General features: G+C 39.9%; 1 protein-coding gene across 1 annotated transcript in view; it reads left to right on the top strand.

Moving 5' to 3' along the window:
- The first annotated feature begins 1,268 nt into the window (after window positions 1-1,268).
- LOC123501434 overlaps window positions 1,269-11,016 on the top strand; it is a 97,641-nt gene continuing 87,893 nt past the window's right edge. The window contains exon 1 of the mRNA XM_045250260.1: window positions 1,269-1,646. The gene's annotated coding sequence lies outside the window, so the exon portion shown is untranslated. The remainder of the gene's footprint in view (window positions 1,647-11,016) is intronic.

Genomic DNA, 11,016 nt, shown 5'->3' with positions numbered 1-11,016 from the left:
CTCATCCGGCCCTGCTGCCTTCCCATTCTTCTGCTTCTTCACACATTTCTCCACCTCCTCCCTGCTGATCCTTTCATTCAACTCGTCTGCATCCTTTCTCTCCAGTGTCACACGTCCTTCACCCACATCAAAGACCTCACCTACACCTCCAATCTCTTCCCAAAACTCTTTTATTGCCCTTCTCATTTCTTCCTTATCAGTCACCACTGCCCCATTCACCTTCAGGCTCTCCACATTCTCACTGTCAGGCATCCCCTCACCCCTCAGGAATCTGTACCATTCACGACCACCTTCCACACCTTTCTCTCTAAGGGACTGAATCACACTTTTCTCACATTTAACTTTAGCATTCATTATCTTTCGCTTCGTCACTGCTGCTGACTCACATACGCTGTCCATGCATTCAGGTACTCACTTTCAGCCTCCTCACTCTCATGTCTCCTCTTTCTTAACTGTCTGCACACCCTATTCAGTCTCTTCCTTTCCTTCCTAGCATCTCTAATCTCATCATTCCACCACGGCCTACTTTTATGCTTTCTAGCACTTGTTCTTACATACCCTATCTGACTGGCTGCTGCATTCTTCACATTCTCTACAAATCTGTCATTCAGTTCATCCACACCACCATTCAGGCTCTCATCCTCCCATCTTCTCTCGCTCAAGTCCACCTGGAAATTTTCCCATCCTGCATCTCTCAACCTCCACTTTTTCCTCTTGACCTTGGCATTTGTTCCGTCTCTTCCATTCAACTTACATTCTAGCACCAGCATGTTATGGTCTGAGACTATGTCAATCATCCCATCTTCATCTATCCACATACGGTCAACAATTTTACGCATTCTCCCATTCACTAGCATATAGTCAATCGCAGACTCCTGGTTCCTCGCACACTAAGTCACTCGTACTTCAGCCAGGGTCTCATTCAGATTCTCCAAGTTCATCTCATTCACAAACTCATCCAGCATCTCACCATTCCTATTCATTTGTTCACCGAGCCGAGCCACCTACATAATTAGGATCAAGATCAAGATCATCAACATGCAGTGTGTCAGGATGGTTGTGAAGAGTGGTCTAATAGCTAGTTGAACTTTTCAGCAGGGAGCTGGGGCATGATAGAGTGGAGATGACTGGAAGGGAATGTATGGTGGTGCTGCTGGGACTCTGTGGGGAGACGAATGAAAGGATGATTGAGGCTGTAAAAGAGTTCCTGGAGAGAATGTGGCGTGCTAGATGGTGAACTAGTGGTGTGAAAGATGGTGATTGCCCTCTTTGTTGTTTGTGTTTTTTTTTTTCTTATTATTATTTTCCCTACAGGCGCTGCCGATACAAAGGCCTGACTCAGAAGAAATTCTGCGTCACCTGTAGCATTAAGATCAAGATCAAGATCAAGACTTAAACTTTGTGCCCAGTTACTCACTTGTCTAATTTAGCAGAAGCCAGAAGTGCCAATTGTGTTTCCATAAGATAATGTTGACAGTCGTTACAGCCGTTACCCTGTGGCCGTCAGACCCTTTTACAGTGACTGGCAGTGGAAATGATTTGCAAAATATAGCAGTGAATATCCAGTGACATCCAATCCTACGTCCCACTGTTCAGAAAGCCCTTGGCAGAGTTATGCAGGCTTCATAAGGATAAGTGAGCATGAGGTGAGGTAGTAGTGTTGTTTAGTTAGTGCACCACCAGAGGATTTCCTTTGAGTTTGTGTAATTAGGGTTATCCTAACACAGTGGTTCTGAACATTTTTACTGCCACGCCCCCTCTAGAAATAATTGTTCTTTGCCACCACGCATCCCTTACATCTATAGACAAATTTCACTCCCGGATTTAAAAGGAAAAAAAAAAAATGCCTTTTTAGTCCATTTACTGAACATGAATTACACTATTGAGATACTTGACACTTTCAATGCTACCAGATCTTGACTTTATGACTACTGAGATATTTGACACTGCTTCTTAGCTACCAGATCTTCAATACTTGGTCGAATGCTTGGAAGTGCACAACGTAAGTCCCTTTCAACGTTGAGGCGGTTTCTGTATTTGGTTTTCATAGCAATGAGTGTGGAAAATGCACTTTCACATAAATATGTGGACCCAAACATTGTTATAATCCAAAGACCCTGATGTGAGATCAGAGGGTAAACAGGAAGGCATTTGACCCAGAATGTCTCCAAATCCATATCTTTGAAGTCTTCCTTCACTGTAGAGTTGAACTTGAACTCTAGGAACTCCTCTTGGACTTCATCAGCAACATCAGCTACTTCACGCTGAAATAGGTTCCTGATGAATTTCCAAGCTTCACTCTTTTCGTCTGTATCTGGGAAGTATTTGATAAATTCGGCTTTCAAGTCACTTAGACGAGTGATTATTTGTTTCTTTAACTTAGAGTCAAGGTTACTGTCAGTCAGAGCAGAATCCTAGTTCCTTAAACTGGTTGCATTTCCCGGCTGAACTCAACATTTCCAGAGGTCAGGTTTGGCCATGAAGGCTCGAATGGTGTCATGGTGCATATTGATGTTGATGTTCTTCCCTTGTAGTTTAACGCTCAAAGCATTCAGTGCTTCAAAAATGTCCACCAGGTAAGCCAGAGTTATCTGAAAGCCTTCAGAATGAAATTTGTCATGAAGGTCTGCCTTCTGCTGTGAATTTTGAAATATTGTTACTTCTTGTAGCACATAAAGTCATCCAAGTATGTTCCCTTTTGATAGCCATTGTACGTTCGTGTTAAAAAGCTAGGCTTCATGTTCGGATTCCATATCCTTACACAGTAGTTTGAAAAGATGACTGTTTAAGGGACCAGCTTTGATGAAATTGACTACATTGATAGCCACATTCATGACATCCCTCATATCATCAAGCAAAGTTCTGGATGCTAAGGCTTCATGATGAAGTATGCAGTGTGTACTCATTACAGAGTGATTTTGATACATCATGAAAAATAGCTTCTGCTGTTGTGCAACTTTCCATCGGGTGACAGAACAGAATTTCTTCTTTCATGTCGTTGCTTGACACAAAGCGAACACACATCAGTAGCTGAGAACGCCGAGTGATATCAGTCATTTCATCACACTGGATTGCAGAAATAGGGGAGGGTCTTATTTGGTTGAGAGTTTGATCTTTGATATCTTGAGACAGTTCTATCCTTTTCTTGACTGTATCATTGGACTTAGAATTGGAGTATGGTATGGTAAATTAGGATAAGAAAATAATAACAGGTTTAATAGGGTTAGGTGAAGTGTATATATAAATGAAGTAGGCTTGGTAAGGTAATATGGGTTTATACGGGTTTGTAGATTAGTTAGGTTAGATGCTCATAAAAATATTTAGACAAAGGTGGGCAGTGAATAAAGTGAGGGCAGAATTGTGTTAGGAAGAACAATTTGTTAGAGTTAGTAAGAAAGGATAACTTGAACTGAGGTCAGGTAAGGGAGGGTTATGTTAGGTAAACTATAGATCTGTGGTTCTTAACCTTTTTACTACCATGCCCCCTCTATGCCCCCTTTCCATCTATAGACAAATTTCACTCCCAGATTTAAAAAGAAAATTAAAAAAAATGGATTTTTAGTCCATTTACTAAGCATGAATTACATTAGTGAGATATTTGACACTGCTCTAAGCTACCAGATCTTGAATACATGGTTAGTGAGATATTTGACACTGCTCTAAGCTACCAGATCTTGAATACATGGTTATTGAGATATTTGACGTTGCTTCTTAGCTACCAGATCTTGAATACGTGGTCGAATGCTTGAGAATGCATAACGCAAGTTCCCTTCAACGTTCAGGCGGTTTCTGTACTTGGTTTTGATAGCAACGAGCTCTACCATGAAAATAACCCATAAATGGAAAAACTTCTACTTTTCACCTGAGGCTCGTGGCCCCCCTGGAAATCACCCACGCCCCCCTAGGGAGGCGCGCCACCCAGGTTAAGAACCACTGCTATAGATAGATTAAGGTAGAAAAGGTTAGGTTGTCAAATAAGATAAGGGTAGTATAATGTTAGAAAGAGCAGTCGTTGTAAGAAGAGAATAAGGAGTCTAGATAAATGAGTAGAATTTGAAGTGAAAAAGTTAAGCTGCTGAAAAGTAATAAGAGGTAAAGGAAGGTAAGATGAGGTGTGGAAAGTTTCCTAGAGATAATTTAGTTAGAGCAGTGGAAATTTAGAAAGGTAGGATATAGCTACTAACTAGGAAATAATCTCAAAGTACATGTAAGAATAAGCATAAAGAATAAACATAACGATAAGGTAGTCATGATAGGTCCACAACCAGTTATCGTTTCCCAAGGCAGGGTACATGTCTAGAAAACTGTTTAAGGTTTGTTCATTAGTCACTATACATTTTTTATTTGAGCATTTCAGCTTAATTTATATCTTCCCGTCTTTTGTGTAGCATTGTTGACAGTGATGTCTGTTTGCCTTTCGAATGTTCCATATGGTTTTGAATAGGGCAAGTCTTTGTGGGGACGAGGCTTTCATTGATATACGTATATATATTTGGTTTTAAAGCAATACAGGCACTTATTATGTCATCTTTTTTTTTTCTGTCTACTATGCAATTTTACTATTGTTGGATTTTTTTAATTTTTTTTATTGTGTGTTTATTTTACTTCTTATTTTGAGGGCAACATTGATATCAGCAGGTTGTATGTTTATTTTTAGATTGTCCTTGATGACATTTACAACAACCCCAGTAGAGTTTTCATTATGAATTTCTCTTGGCAATGATGGTCCACTTACCATAATGGTGTCCCTACACTCATATTGATTCACATCATCAATTTGGTCTTCTAGTTGAATAACTTTGTCTTCTAAATTATTAACTTTCCTCTGTAGAGTACCTATCTTCTGATTTTTGTTTTCCAGTAGGACCTGAAGGGCTTTCATAATAGTGTTCACAATCACTTTACCTTCCTCAGAGAGTGTGGTGGTATCAGCTTGTATTGAACTGAGAATACTTAGGGATGGTGGTGGATTTGGTAGTCCTGTGTGGCTGACGTGGCCACCTGGGTAGGTCTACTTGAGTTGGATGCAGGTGGGTGTGGAGGTCGTGTAAGCTGGGTTGATGTCTCTCCCTGGGTTGTTTGGGTAGAAGTGTTTCTGGCATAGGTCTGTTCAAGGTTGTTTCTTGTTATAACCAGGTTGTTTCTGAGAACAAAACCAACACGTCAGAAATATTGTTGTGTAGAGGCTGTAATAATGTAAAGTTGCGCAGGAGAAGGTTTGTTTTGATCACAGCAGTGGTCTGTTGTTGCTGGAACATACAAAGTTTTGGCGGGAGTTTTGAGTTCGATATTTTGTTATTTAACAGTCATATAAGATGGTTTCTTGGTATTGAAGTAGTCATACCTGTGGAGCCAGCTTATAATGCTGGCTGCCGAGGGTGATAAGTGCACTGGGTGTATTGGAGAAAATATGAGAGCTCCTGGAACGTGTCTTCCCGCTACCACTACCTTGGAGGATGGAGATCTCCGCGAAAGGGTAGAGGGACAGAATGTGCTCTGCAGGGAACCAGGGGCCAGAATACTACTCAGTCTTACCTAACCTAACCTAGCTCTGGAACCCAAAAGGATACTAATCAAAGGCTACTTAACCTAACCTATTTGGAGGATTTTGCTCTTTTGGACCACTGGGGGTGTAGCTGCCTTCCACAGGGTATATGACACAAAGTCCCGACTGCCATCACTCTTTTAATGATTAGCGTGAACTGGAAAAAACACATTCCATCACAAAATTACAAACCCCAAAAAAGTACATATACAACAGATTAATATTCATGATAGCTGGGTTAAACAATTAATGCACAATCACAACACTACATTCTATATTCAACACACACCTTTTACTGTGATACCTGGGCTTGAAGAAGGAAGCCACCACACAATAAGGAACTTCCACGACAAACACTGTAACATAACAAGTCCTCACTAAACAGTTCCACTCAACAAACAATATAACTATCTCCTCCGCTTAAGCATGATACACATACAAATATATTCACGTTACAAGATTCTAACAACAAGAGTTCAGGCCCGGTAAATACTTACAGCTATAAGCATGTGACCCGCTCACTGCACTGCTTTGCCACACTCTGGCCGGTGAAGGAACGGCTCGGCTGCCACTTCAACACCTTGACTCGTATGTTACGATTCCTAAAACGTCGTGAACAAAACTGAACCCTTGTTCACATCTTAATTCTCACAGGCCAAACCATCGAAACAATCATTCGATAATACTCTGAGGTTCTTAGAAATACATGAATCCCCTCACAGGGGGGTATTAATTGCTATTAATGATTCTTCAGTTTTTTTCTTTGCAATGTATTGTATAAAAAGGAGTATTTATCAACTTGCAATAAGTTAACTCAACTTGATGCCACCAGGTAGAGTTCAATTCTGTTTAGGCTGTGTAAAATAACCCAACAGTTCTACTGGTTTATTTTTCATTCCTTATAGTTCTTAGCATTTATATATCAGCATAAGTCAAGTATTACACATTCATTGACTATAGTAAGGCAGTGTAAATTATTTTACTGGACACCCTAGAGAGGGCTATGAGGGAGGTGTGTTGCTACACTGTATAATTGATCAATAACTCTAGTATATACTCCTTTGCAAAGAAAATAATATTTAAGAAAAGTATTTAGGATTGTCGAGAGACCTTAAAACAGTGTTCAAAATATTAAAAAACTGAGTACTGGAGGGTCTGTGTGTAAGGCGGGTCTGTGCGTTATGTCCTGTGTTAAGTCCCATAACACAAACAGAGAGTAGAAATGACGAGGCAAAGTGCAGATTTTTCCGCCAGTACCTCTCCAGTGTTGTGTGCGCACCAGAGAGAACTAGGCAGTGTGTTTTCCACCATAAATGAGGTACGTTGTGGTCCGTTAACGGTTTTGATAGTACAGTGGTACCTTGGAGTACAAACGCTTTTGAGTATGAACAGTTTGGATTACGAACAAAAAAATTGTGTTTTTTTTTTTGCATTGGAGGATGAACTTTGCTTTGGAGTGCGAACAATAACAAACGCGGTCAACAGATTGCGCGCAGCACTGCACAATCAGGTGACTGCATGCTGGGGCACCACGCTGCCTCAGTGCCTCAAGTGTGATGTTTGCAGTTGTTTGGTTGTTGTTTTGTAGTGCCGGGGATAATAATATTAATTTTTTTTGTTATTAAGATCATTGCCTAGTATAGCAGCACACATGGTCGCGAGACATACAGACAGACGTATGGAAGATTCTAGAAGATCCGAGGGGAAGAGAGAGTATCCAGCTCATAATTAAAAGCTTTAACCCTTATAGTCCGTCAGGCATGATCATGGCTCTTATGTTAGAGCCTGTCAGGTATGATCGTGGCACTTTTCAGAAGCTGCACTCCTTTATGCAGCACAGTTTGTGTATGCTTGAGGCTATCTGTCGTATATTGAGGCCTGTCATTGGCCCATTGTTCTCAAGATGGTGGACACTTAGCCAATCATGTATCAGCTTTTACAAGGGTATGTTTGTGGAGGTGTGAGCATGCTAAGCGTGAGGATGGTGAGAGCACATATGTCAGTATGTTGTATTTTATCATTTTTTATATATTTCTTGGTGAGATATAAGATATACATGTATTTCCGTGGATAAGTAAGCAGTTCAGAAACATATTATGATGCATGACAATATTGGAATCATTATTTTTATCTCGTTATTGGTTTAGATAAGAATGCGTAATACTGGCTTGATGGAGTCAGCTGAGGAGGATGTGTTGATGCTTGTTTCATATTACAATTTGCTTACTTCCCTGATTTATTTTCCGTAATGAATGCAGTATATCAAAGAAAAACTTATTGGCTTATATAAGATATAAGAGTGTGTGGTGCTGGCTTGATGGAGTCACATGAGGAGGATGTTGTGACGCTTGTTTCTGACCACGAGAAGTTGAATTTTTATTATATTACATTTTGCTTACTTCCCTGTTTTATTTTCCTATCTTCTATAGTTATAGCATAATAGTAGTAGTAGTATATATAGTAATAGTATGCAAAAAGTAAAAAATTAGGTGAAAAATATAATTTTTTGGTCTTCGGAGGTGGTTCGGAATGAATTATAATTTCTTACATAAGAATACATGTATTTTGATGGTTTAGAGTAAGAACAAAATTTTGAATGGATTAAGTTTGTATTCTAAGGCACCACTGTACACATGAATGTCAGTGTTAGTCACTCTACTACTTATTTCCATACAAAACTAACATAACTTGTCAATGAATTCAGTGTTATTATGCCTGGTTGTCAAATAGTTGAGGATAAACATGTCTAATCTCAACAAATGAGGAATTTTGTGGGTAACACATAAGCCTTCCATCAAAGGCCCTTGGAGGGTAGCGCGCTAACCAGAGTAGGTCATTACTAGGCTATAGTAAAACTAAATTGTACTGGCCCACAGGGTGAGGCCAATAATCCGTGCCACGTTGCCATATCTTTCATTAATTCGAGGAGAACAATAACAATTTTCTATCCAATTGAATGCATGATTTTGCTAAAAAAAAAAAAAAAAAAAAATTAGGTGGGGAATACAAGAGACATGAAGATCTCCGGAGGTGATTATGTTGTAAGTAAATAAATACAGTAAAGGTGCTGGTTATAAAAGTGAAAATGAAACTCATAATTTACACAATACAGTAATACTTCGAGATACAAACTCTCCAACATACAATTTTTTTTATATACGACGAAAAATTTCTTATAATTTATGCCTCGAAATATGAAGATATTTTTAAGATGTGAATAGCCATCAGTAGGTGGCGCAGCAATCGCTTGGCTACCCGTGCCCACCCGAACATTCAATTTGCATTGTGTATCGTTGTTCATCCTTTGTGCATGTATGTGTCTGTGCTCTTTGGCAGTGTGTATTTTTTCTTAAGTGATCATGGGTTCCAAAAGTAAAAATAGGAAGGCTGAAAAGAAGAAACTTAGAAGAGTCTTGCAATGGATGTAAAACACAAGATAATTGCAAAATATAAACGTGGTGTGCGTATCTGTGACTTGGCCCTGTGTGCTAACGCTAGTAGTAACTGTAAAGTCAAACCATTGTTAGCGTATCATTCTAAGAACCACAGGGCCTTTAAAGCTCATAAGGTGTTAAAAGAGAAACTCCAGGTCATGTGGCGTGCCAATAGTAAGGCATGGGTAACTTGCCAATTCCTTCTCTGCACTACACATATGAAATTCCATCACAGCATCAGTAAGTAGGAATGCTCGCGTTAACTCGACAGGTTTGGCGAGAAACACACAAAACAGCCTGTATTCACATGCTGATTACACTTGGAAATTCAATAAACGAGTGAGTACAAATGATGTTATGCCCACAAGCAACTCCTCCTCTTTGCAATGCAAAAAAACAAGTCTTCAGATGCTATGGTTACCAAAATATTACAGGTTGAATGAGGTGGTATCATTGGTGTTCGTGGCCTTGCGTCCGATTGTGTTTAGCGACCTTGGCTAGAGCAATAGAAAACTGGCCCCTTTCTCTCTCTCTCTCTCTCTCTCTCTCTCTCTCTCTCTCTCTCTCTCTCTCTCTCTCTCTCTCTCTCTCTCTCTCTCTCTCCTGTCACCTGTTTTGATACCACTTTCATTCAAATGTTGTCTTCCCGCTACATGGCAAGAGACCCGAGGTGTAGAAGTAAGGCGCGCGGGAGAGGTGGCGGAATCAGACATCGTAAAATCACTGTCGCTATCACCATCCATCCATCATGGGAGTTGGTGACACAGTGACGTATAACATGTGTTTACTCCTGATGAATGTTGCCAGCTCACAAGCAAAGAAGACGGGAAGAAAATAGCCAAAATAAAGCCCAAAAACGCCTAAACATCCATCAACGTGACCTGAGTCTTGCGTGATGAACGTCTATTGATGTGTCCTGAGTTTTGCGGGTTAAGTACATTTATATCATGCATACAATAAACATTGTATTTATCTTATATTAAATCTATATTTGGTTGGTATTTAACCCATTCCCCAACAATTTTTTAGTTAAAAACGTTTCTTTTTCAGACAAATTTTTTTTATTTTGGTTGTATATAGTATTTTTCATGCTGATTATGAAAACAGCTTGTAATTACTGTTTTTCCAAATTTTTTTGGTTAACTTTTTATTTTGAAAATAGCTTTGTAGACATATACGAGTTAACTCGTGGTACAGTGGAACCATGCGTGCTTTGGGGTTCGAGGGGTCTCCAAGCGCACGGGTTCAAATCCTGTCCACGGTCTGAGTGTAGGTTGGGCTTCCTCACTCGGGGCAACGGTTTCCTATCGGGTGGGCTTTGAGATAGGAGATACCCCAAAAAAGTATTTCCTTTTATCCATAAATTTCCGTGAAAAGCCCACATGGTATAAATAAAAAAAAAAAAAAACCTCGTCTTCCTATAAACTCCAAGCTCTCCCCTCACCCCTCTCCTCCTCCTCCTCCTCACTTGTCGAGAAATATTCATTGTCTGATGAACTGGCAGTGTCATCAAAAATATTCAAGCTTCTGAGGGAAGGTTCATATTTGCTATCTTCCTCAGAACTAGACATTTAGGGTGTAAATTATTTGAAAAGGGTACAAAAAATGAGTGGTAATGTGGATGAAAACAACACCCATGCGACGACAGTGGTTGCCGGAGCAAGTCTAGTAGGAGCGTCCTTGAAATCCCACCGCTCCACCCTGTCGCCTCTGCCAGGTGTGCGATTTGACGAGAATACTCGTTTCACACGTAAAATGGCTTAGAAAGGCTCAGAATCGACGAGTATATACGTCTGTAGCTGGTTTTTGAATGTCAAGTTTTAGACGAGTATACTCGTCAATGACTGAAAACGGAACATTTAGTGAAAACGAATATATATGTCTGTAGCTGGTTTTTGAAGGTAAAATTTTAGATGAGTATACTCGTCGACGACTGAAAACAGAACATTTAGGGAAAACGAGTGTACTCGTTTCTGCTGAGGATGGAGTTAAGGCATGTTAATTTTTTTTGGGAGGGTAAATTCATATCACTAGATC

This window comes from Portunus trituberculatus, chromosome 9 (assembly GCF_017591435.1).
Source record: "Portunus trituberculatus isolate SZX2019 chromosome 9, ASM1759143v1, whole genome shotgun sequence".
Classification (NCBI taxonomy): domain Eukaryota; kingdom Metazoa; phylum Arthropoda; class Malacostraca; order Decapoda; family Portunidae; genus Portunus; species Portunus trituberculatus.
This window is presented reverse-complemented; position numbering and strand designations above follow the sequence as displayed.